This window comes from Chrysochloris asiatica, unplaced genomic scaffold (assembly GCF_000296735.1).
Source record: "Chrysochloris asiatica unplaced genomic scaffold, ChrAsi1.0 scaffold00056, whole genome shotgun sequence".
In the NCBI taxonomy this organism is placed as follows: domain Eukaryota; kingdom Metazoa; phylum Chordata; class Mammalia; order Afrosoricida; family Chrysochloridae; genus Chrysochloris; species Chrysochloris asiatica.
Genome location: NW_006408574.1, coordinates 5,372,287 through 5,383,153, shown reverse-complemented (window position 1 = coordinate 5,383,153; position 10,867 = coordinate 5,372,287).

The following is a 10,867-nucleotide window of genomic DNA, read 5'->3' as shown; positions in this document are numbered from 1 at the left end:
AGATGGGGCTTTCTGCTCCCATAAAGATTTACAGCCTCGGAAACTCTGTACAGGGTCTCTATGAGTCAGAACCGACTCCACGGCACATAACCACCACCACTCTTTTACCAAGGAGCTCTGGTAGCGTAGTGGGATACGAGTTGGGCAGTTTGAATCTACCAAGTGCTCCACGGGACAAAGATGAGGCTCTCTTCCCATAAAGATTTACAGCCTCTGAAACCCTATAAAGGATCGCCATGAGTCAGAACTGACTCCACAGCCCACCATCACCACGACCCTTGTGTCAGTCACCTTTTGAAGTACCGATTCTGGAATCCTGAGGCCTAGGAAAGCTGTTCTTAGGTTTTACATCTTGGAATCTTCTATTTATCATTTTATAGGGTGCAGTCGATGAAGAAATACGGTCGTACATCTTTTGAGAGATAGTAGCTGGAAATATGCCCAAAGGAACCTTCATTTAATCTCCACGGATACGTGGAAGATACACATTTTCATGACAAGCTTTCTTAGGAGCCAAATCCCCTCTCCATGGATGTTGGTGGGAGTACACCTCCCGAGTGGGAGAATTTATTCCTGGGTTTACTCCTTAACATCTGCCCGAAGGTGCCAGGAGGAGCTAGGCGAGGAATCTCTCTGATAAACACTGTAGTGTTTTGTTTTCATTTTGATTGGGAAAGGTCTGTCATCTGAGATAGGGGTAACTTTTCTGAGTCCACCCCCCCCCCCCCCCCCATAGGTTGGTGTTCTCTTGCTTAAGCAAAGCAACATCGTACAGGATCAATTTGTTCTCTTGCTATTCCAACACTGAGGCTTTTAGTGTGAACTTCTTAAATCAGCTGAAAAGAGTTTGTCTGGAAACCCAGAGATAAGAACTGTCCTCATTCACTTCCTCCCTTGGTGTGTGTTTCCATTCCGCCCTCCTTCCCAACCCTTCTGAACTTTGCTCTGAGGTAAATGCTTGCACTTTTGGTCTTGAATGGCTGGTTGACCATTCCACGGTGAGCACATATATATAAGGACCCGTTATATACCTATCTACTTAAAGGACTAAGGTGTTCCTGACTCAAGCCATGGTATTTTCAATAACCTCATATGCATGTGAAAGTTGGACATTGAATAAGGAAGACCGTAGAAGAATTGATGCTTTTGAGTTATGGTGTTGGAGGAGAATATTGAAAGTGCTATGGGCTGCCAAAAGTGCAAACAGATCTGTGTTGGAAGAAAAACAAACTGAATGTTCCTTAGACTCGGAAATGGTAAGACTTCATCTCTCATGCCTTGGACATATTGTCAGGGGGGACCAGTCCCTGGAGGAGGACATCATGCTTGGTAAAGTGGAGGGTCAGCAACAAAGAAGAAGACCCCCAACGAGATGGATTGACATAGTTACAGCAACAAAGGGCTCAAACACGACAACAATTATGAGGATAGGGCAGGATCAGACAGTGTTTTGTTCTGTTGTGGAGAGGGTCGTTATGAGTCAGAACCAACTCAATGGCACCTGACAACAACAACAACAAAGAAGATTCCCATGATCCACAACAACCACAGACTAAGTGTGTGGTTGCACAACTATGTGTGTTTGGGGGTACATGCGATATATCCCAGTGTGGCACTGTGGGCTAATGCGTCAGACTGCAAAGTCGTTTGAACTGCAAGGTTGGTGGTTCAAGCTCACCAGCTGCTCCTTGGAAACCCTATACAGGGTCGCTGTGGGTCAGGATCGACTCTATAGCACTTAACAACAACAACAAATGATGTATCTGTAGGCATTTGTACATGCAAGCGTGTTCAAAAAGTTTGTGGAAAAGTTCCATTCTCTATCGATTCTATTTTCCAGGTGCCTTTTGAGGCCCCTGCATATGTTCAGATAGTAAACCACATAGGAGAGGCTGTTACAGTACTTTATAGAGAGAACCGTATACCTCATAAGACTGGCTTTCTGGGTGTGAAGGCTTAGAACCTTAGTTTTCTGGGACAGATCAGCTAATTGACAATTGTTATCTGTACTCTGGCTGTAGAATTTATTTTAATCAACTTTTAGAAAAGACAAATACATCATTTTTCGACATAATCTCCTTGCTTTTCAATACACTTTGTCCATTTGTCAACAAGCTTTCATATTCCCTTATTTTAAAAATGTTTTAGGCTGCGCTTTGAGCCATGGCTGCACCGCTGTCTTCACTTCTTTATCAGAGGTGAATCTTTGGCTTTGAAAAGCTGTTTTCAGGGGGCCAAACAGGTGAAAGTCCGATGAAGCAAGATCAGGACTACAGGGAAGATGCTTTAACACCTCAAAAGCATCTTTAACACCTCAGAGTGTCGACAGTGTGGGCAGAGGTGTGTGGATGTACATTGTCATGTAAGATCACAATGCCCTTAGACGGCAGTCCTCGGTGATTAATCTGAAGTTTAGGCTCCAGCTCTTTAGTGAGCATCTCACTGTAATGAGCAGTGTTGAGGTTGTACCTTTTTCCTGATAGTTTCCCAACACTGGCCCTTGAGAATCCCAGAAAGCTGTAAGCATCCATTTTCCAGCTGATGGCTGACTTTTGAACTGTTTTTTGGTCGGCAATTGAAGGCATTTCCATTCCCTGCTCTGCAATTTACTCTCAGGAAACTGACCAAGAAAAAGTATGTTGAAAAGCGAGGTGATCATGTCAAAAAAATGATATATTTGTCTTTTTAAAAAATTGTCTAAAATACATTCTACTGCCAGAGTGCAGATAATTTAGACCCACCCTCATCCGTCCCTATGTTCTGAGCAGTGTCTGGCGTCTTACGAGCTTACAAGAAGCTATCTAATATAAAGGTATTGGTCTCTGCTCGCCTGAAGGAAACTAAAGACTCAAAGAAAGTCGTGTGGTGTCCAGTCGTCTCTATGAACCGCACCCTCATCTACCCTGAGGCCAGAACTAGATGGTGCCCCGCTATTACCACCGACCACTCTGATTGAAAATGTGAAACAGAACTCACATTCTGAAAAAGTTCAGACTTTGGGGATTGACGCCGAGACCACCACCCTAAACCCAAATGATCCCCTGAGGTCACCTGTTAAGTAAATAACGGATTAGCTGACAAAACAGAGACTGTTCCTGGTGAGTACTGAGCTCCTTTTAAAAGTCTTCTGGGGAGACCAAGTGATCAACAGCTGTTCTAAAGCAAGCAAGGGGGCCAGGGAACTGCTGTTGTCGTTGTTCAGTTGTCAAGTCACTTCCAACTGACAGCGCCCCAGGTACAACGGAATGAACCAGTGCCAGGACATACTCCATGTTCTCAATTGTTAAGTCTGAGTCTGTTCTTACTGCCACTGTGCCAATCCGTCCCTCTGAGGGTCTCCCTCGTTTTCTCTGACCCGCCACTTTGCCAAGCACGATGTCCTTCTCCAGGGACTGCTTCCTCCTGATGACATGTCCGAGGTATGTGACCTGAAGCGAGAGGGACACCTGCAACAGACTGGATGCAAACGATGACATGTGGCGGAAAACGGAATCGGTATCACTGAATAATTTGTGTGTTGCTGCTGTCAGGTGCTGTTGAGTTGGTTCCGACCCACAGCAACCCTGTATAGGGTTTCCGAGGAGTGGCTGCTGAGTTTGAACCACTGACCTTGCGGTTCAAACTGACCTTCTGGTTGAATGTTTATCCCACAGTGCCACAGCAGGACTCCAAGATTTGTGTATGAAGAGTTAAATAGGAACCTAATTTTCTGTATAGCAAAGGTGTACTGGGCCAAAGCCATGGTATTTTCAATCACATCATATGCATGTGAATGTTGATCAATAATCAGGGAGACCATAGAAGAACTGATGCATTTGAGTTACGGTGTTGGTGAAGAATATTGAAAGTCCCATGGACTGCCAGACGAACAAACCGATCTATGTTGAAAGAAGTGCAGTCAGAGTGTTTCTTGGAAACCAAGATGGTCAGGCTTCGTCTCTCATACTTCAGACATATTGTCAGGAGGGACCAGTCCCTGCAAAAGGACATTGTGCTTGGTGAAGTGGAGGGTCAGTGAAAATGAGGAAGACCCTCAGTGAGATGGATTGACGCAGTGGTAGCAGCAATGGGCTGAAACATAATAACAAGGGTGATGTTGGCACAGGACCCGGAAGTGTTTTGTTCTGTGGTGCGTAGGGTCGCTACGAGTGAGATTTGACAGCACCTAACAACTATAACAATTTGCTGTACAAACTTCCAACTGAAATAGAATAAAATATTCTTCAGAAGAAAAATAAGAAGACACCTGTGACGCCAGCCAGTGAGCGTGGCAAAGGGGACGGAAGCAAATTCGTTACAGCTCTGAAGGAGGGCCACACGCAGCTGGTTCCAGATGAACAGCAGCAAACATTCTTGCTTCATCTTAAACGCTCGGACTCCGACGTGAGAACCAAATGTGCAGAGACGATCTCAGGAAATCTGACGTGGTAGGGGCTGAGGATAATGGTAACGAACAGAAACAATAAAAAGATTTACAATATTATGAGTTGGAATTGACCAGCAACAATGGAAATTAAAGGACCCTTTTGTGGCACAAATGGGTTTGCACTTCGCTGCTAGCCTACAGGTTGGTGCGTTGGAAGAAAGTCCTGGCTACTTTCTTCTGTTAAATTTGCATCCAAGAAAATCAGCTCTACTTTGTGACACCGGGGGGTCACCATGAGCTGGAATTGATTCAACAGCAACCAGCAACCACTTGCATCTTAAAACTACACATTTATCCCAGGACAAAACTTAGAAAGGTTAGGAAACAAGGAAGAATGGAAACAGGAAACAGGGAGGAAGTTGGATAACATGAAACAAAATACATCCGAATTGTTCAATGGAAAACCGATTTGCTCTGTAAACTTTCACTTGGAGTCTTTCCAGAGATTTAAAAGCTGCACATACAACAAGTCAGGGTGTTTGTGAGGAAGAATTTGTTGTGAGGAGGAGTGATTTAAATCATTTAAGAGCGAGGACAAATTTACAGAACATTAAAGGGCAATGGCCCATAGAGTTTCCTAGACTGTAAACTGTGTGTTCTGTCTTCTGCAGCTCTGCTATTGTGGCCTCTGTGCATTTGAGTGCCTTCCTTCCTTGTTAAACAGCTCATCTTGTAGCACTATCAAAACCCCACCGCCATCTAACCGATTCCAACTCATACATAGGCGCTACATAGGAGTTCCAAGGCTGTAAATCTCTAAGGAGGGAGAAAGCGCCCTCTTTCTCCCTTGGATCAGCTGGTGGATTTGAACTGCTGACCTTGTGGTCAGCACTATAGTGTACACTTTTCTGATGGGACCCATATGTTTTTCATGGGCTAACTTTTAGAATGATCACCAGGCCTTTCTTCCTACTCTTCCTAGGAGGTCAGGCAGGATTCCCTTGGCCATTTCTCCAGGGACTTGTTTCAATCAGAATGTTCAGTAGAGCAACATTTGAACATTTCCTGGCCAGTATGTGCTCGCCTCCACGTTGTTTTGCTCCCTGACATGACAAGCTAACTACACTGGCTTCTTGTCCCTTCACAGTCTTTCTGTGGGGGGAGGTGGGAGGAGAGGTAAGGAGCGAGATGGAGGTTCGGGGAGTCTGTCTTATAGACAAGCTGCAGCTCCGTTGCAGTTCTATCCTCTCCCTGTAGGTGGAACCATTGGACCATTTTCTTCCCAGGAATGCCTTATCGGTTCAGAAGAGGAAGTTGTAGCAAAAGGCTGTCCTTGATCCTGAGAGGCACTGCCTTCTTCCCAGCAGGCTCTCCTCCTTCCTTAGTTTGCTAAGCAGAGATTCCTCACAGCGGATCGCCAGGCCTTTCTTCGGAGCATGGTCCTTGTGACTGCTGGGTTGTCTTACTCTCTCTCCCTGTTCAAATCTAAGAGGGAAGCTGGTGGGCATGGGGACATCCAGCAGCTATGGTGTCTGTTGGCAGATATGGAGAAGGTGTGGGGAGATGGTAGGGTGGGGGGGTCTGCAAGTTGCAGAATGAATAGATCATTGATATCAAAAATGAGTCAGAGCACAGTGCCATGGACAGACTGCACGTGCAAAAATCGTATGTGTTTCCGAAGTGTGTCTTTATGTACGGATGCCTATTGTTAATTACCAGGGACTTGACTCAGATTCGTGGTGGCACCACACGGAATAAAACAAAAACGTCACCTGGTCCAGCATGACCCTCTCCACCGTTGTTGTCCATGGCTGTGGTCACTGTCTCTATTGAGCACTTTCTAACTTTGTTCTGTTGCGACTCTGAGGATTTTCACTAGTTAATTTTCAAAAGCTGATCAGCAGACGATCTTGGTTTGGAAACGGAAAACTCTGTGCTGTGGGTGTTTGAAATGCTGGTGGCATTGCTTCTAGTACCAACACATAAGCTACCACCGTAGGACAAACTGCCAGGTGGGCGGTGGACAGATGTGTGTATGAATTTTATAACCAACAAATGCATTCACTTCCTTTCCTCCCATGGTCTCCTTCCTTACGCAGGTCTCTGTTCTTCTCCCTCACCCCAGACCACACGGGGACCCCTGAGCCAACCAACTCTGGCTCCAGAAGGGTTCTACAATGCAAACATGTAGCTCACTGTCTTGAGAAACTGCTGCCCTTTCAAGCTGGGACTCCTTAGGATTTTGCAGTTTTTTGTTTGAAAAGAATAGTGAGTGCTAAGAAGTCCCCAGTAGGCACAACTGGTTGGCACTCGATTATTACTCAAAAGTTTAGTGGTTCAAACTCACCCAGCAGGAAGAGAGTTCTGGTCACATGCCTCTGTAAAGACTGTTGGTGTGAAGTGCCGTTGAGTTGGTGCTTACTCATATGGACTCTGTATAGGGTTTCTGTGGAGCAGCTGGTGGGTTTGAATCAACCTTGTGGTTCAAATTGACTTTGTGATCCAGTGTTTATCCTGTAGCACCACACCAGGGCTCTTCTGTAAAGACTGTTGTTGTTAAGTGTTGTCAAGTGGGTTTCGCCTCATATTTATCCTGTATAGGGTTTATAAGGAGCGGCTGGTGGGTTTGAACCACCGACTTTGTGATTCAAACTGAACTTATGATCCAATGCAGCATCCCACAGCCCAGAAAACTTTGGAGGTTTTCACTCTGTAACACATGGGGTTCCCATGAGTTGTCAAAGGGTGTGGCTTTTTGCTGCTTATCTTTTTTAAGTGATATTAACCTTGCTATTCATATTTTTTTCATGTAGAAATGAGTTAAAGTGTTTGATCTCATTGATAAATGTGGTCTTCCCCGACTGGCATCAGCAGTTTCAGGGAAGCCAGTAAGAGGGTGATGGGAAACTAACTCCCTGCATAGCGCATTGGGCCCGTTCTTTCTGGAATGAACTTGCGATAGCTTTAGTTTGGGGCCACTCAGCAAGGGAGGCGGACTTGGATTTGTTCCGTGTGGTGTTTTCCCTGAAACGAATTAGACTTTTAAATCTGGAAAGTCAGAGAGATGAGTTACATTTTTACACAAAGGGAGTGGAGGGCTTCCAACTGGTTGGAGTTGGGGGTGAGGGGCAGGTGTAGAAACAGCTCTTGTTAATCCCAGAATGGTGGGATGTTGCTGTCCTGGCCGGCTCCCCTTCTCCAAGAACAATCTCTGGGGCGCCTATAGGATGGGATGGGGGGGAGCAGACAGCAAGAACACAAGGCCTTGTTTGTGAAATGAAGACCCCTATTGGTCAGATGTTTGTTGTTAGGAACTGGGCATAGACTTTTCTAAATTAAACAAAAGCAACAGTCTAGAAGCAGAACCTTCTAGATCCATGTAGAATCTGTTTCTGGGTGCATCCCTGGAGAGCCAGATTTCAGTAGAAAGGGTTGTTTGCTGGTCCACTTTGCGCAAATACCACGCTCTGGGAGCAACGGGGAAGATGGGGAGAGAGGTAGTTGCATCATGTGTCATACGTGATTTTTATCATGTGCTTCACGCTGTTGATTTTATAACAGTGAGTCTAGACAAAGGCAGTCACTTTGGGTGGAAATGTCTTCTCTTGAAGTTATAGCCGGAGGAGTCCCTCCAAGACCCACCCAATACAGTTTCCTAACTGATGAGGGAGTTTTCTGGCTGTGCCAGCAACATCCAAATGCTCAGGCAAATATCGGCCTCAGGAACCAACGCCGCAGTGAGAGTTTCTAGGTCCTGTGTTTGATCACACTGTTGCAGAGTTGGTATATTTTGAGCGTCTTTCAGCCTAGAGCATTCATTTCCCTTTTGATTCACAGGGATTTCACCAAGTACATTTAGTTTGGAACCTGTTCTCCAGGAGGGACTTTGCTGGTATTTAAAATACTGATGGCACAGTGGCACACAAGCCACCAGAGTAGGGCAAACTGTTAGCTGTGTTAGCTTTGATTAATTTCCAAGGTCAGGCGCCAGTGTTGTGTGCTCTAAGGGAATGAATTTCTAGAAGGGTCCAATGGAAGTGTCATCAGGCAGGGAAGAGAGAGAATCGTTGGCCCCTTGGTTCCTGGTAACATTGGTCAGCTGGTGAGTACGCCTGGGTTAGGCTGGGTTGAAGGAGCCCTGCTGGCACCGTGGGTTAAGCACTGGGCTGCTAACTGACTGGTTGGTGATTCAAACCCTCCAGCCACTCTAAGGGGAAAAAACTGAGGCAGTCTACTTCCTTAAAGACTTACAGCCTTGGAAACCCAATGGAGCAATTCTCCTCTGTCCCGTGGGTGGTGGTGATTGTGTGCCGTGGAGTCAGTTCTAATTCATAGTAACCCTGTATAGGGTTTCCAAGGCTGTAACTCTTGACGGGAGCAGAATGCCTCATCGTTCTCCCACAGAGAGACTGGTGGAGTCGAACTGCTGACCTTGCAGTTAACAGCCAAGCTGGTGATCCAGTACGCTCCCCAGGGCTCCTTTTGTCTGTCTTGTACAGTTGCTGAGAGCCTGAGGGGCCTCCCTGGGCAGTGGGTTTGGGATTTAGGCTGGGCTGGGCTGGAGGGAGGTGGGGAAGTGTCTTCTCACAGCCCCCCAGATGGGCCCGCGGTGATCACAGCAGATTTCACAGTCTGTGACGCAGAGCCACCTAGCTGTCACAGCTGGGAAAGCTCCATCCACAGGGTGGGAACACAGGCCTGAGGATTTACCATCCAGCTCCAGGACACAACTGATATGCAATAGCTTTTAGGAATCAACTTTACATGAGAATGTTAAAATATTTACATGGAGATTAGCCACATATTGGCGATCCTTTCCAAAAGCTTAAAACATAAATACCACCAGAGAAAAATTCCAAGTAGGCAAAGACTATGTGAATGATAGACAGAAGATAATTTAAGTTAAACATGGCAAATGCATTAATTTTTTTTTTTTTTAGATAAAGAATGAAATCTCCTTTTTTTCAATAGTAGCGAGTTTAACTGCTGAGGCGAATCGAGCTATTGTATAAGAGAGGCAAACTTTTCTGCCCTATTTTAAAATAAAAAATTTGAGTATTTTTGAAGTTTCTTATCATCTGTGACTGTACATCGTGGATGTTTCTAGTGTTCAAACAAATCATAACTCAGTGGAATTTGAACAGGAAGGTTTATTCTGAGCACGAGTCTACATGCATTACTGTTACTGTTCCAAGGAGCAGCTGGTGAGCTTGAACCACTGACCTAGTTCAAACTCCCCTGACGAGTCTGTTCCTCCGACCAACAGCAGCCCTGTATGGGGTTTCCGAGGAGGGACGGGTGGGTTAGCAGTCCAGTGACTACCCTACAGCCCCATACCAGGACCCCCGTCTACGTGTATAGAGAGTGACTCTTGATTCTAGAAAATCAACAGATTCCCGTAACAAGGCGTGAAGAGGGTTCTAAAGAAATTCTGGTACTGGTGGTGGTGGTTATGGGCTGCCGAGTCGGTTCTGACCCATAGCGATTCTGTATGGGGTTTCCAAGGAGCAGCTGGTGAGCTTGAACCACTGACCTTGTAGTTCAAATCGACTTTGCAGTCCAGTGCGTTAACCACAACACCACCCCAGGACTCCTAGAGACCCTATTGTATAGGGTTTCCGAGCAGTGGCTGGTGAGCTTGAACCACTAACTTTTTAAAATTAAGAAAGGACTCCTGTTGTCCTTGTTAATTACAATATTCTTTTTAGTCCACGGTAATTTCAATACTCTCCTCCAAAACCAAATTCAAATGTATCAATTTTCTTACAGTCTTCCTTATTCACTGTCCAGCTTTCGCATCCATATGAGGTTACTGAAAACACCATGGCTTGGGTCAGGCGCACATTAGTCCTCAAAGGTGTTTATTAAGGTCTTATTCATAGAATGCCTGGGGATAAGCAAGTCCCACTTATTAACTCCTTAAATACTCTGATCGGTCCTATGAGGTTGGCAGCCTCATGCCCATTTTGTGGGTACAGAAACTGAGTTTTAGAAAGGGTAGCCAACCAAGGCCACACAGTAGTTATTGGTGAAGGTGAGAGACAAAAGTGCAAGGCTGAGTGAGATACAGGAACACAGAGACAACCCTTTACAGATGCACACACTAGCAGGCATTTGGATATTGCTGGATCATCTGGTGACCCCACAGTGAAGGAATGAAAGAGGCAGAAAGTTTGGTTGGAGTTGCCTTCTATTTTGTTTGCTGGGGAGCAGAAACCTTCGTTCAGGTGGTACTTCAGGAGTGGTTTACAAGACACGATTGACATTCCCCATTGCCAGAAGGCTTGGGGCAAATTCAAAAGGGAGATGGGGCCGCCTCAGAGGAGCAAAAGCCCTGAGTCATTTTCCCACCTGCTTTTCTGCCTCTTGTCTCACGCTTCTGGGATTCCTTTTGCTCTGAGAATGAACGAGTCAGCATTATTACGACTCCCTAGATGATACAAAGGAGATCTGGTAGCGTAGTGGTTACGAATCAGGCTGCGAACCTCAAGGTCAGCAGTT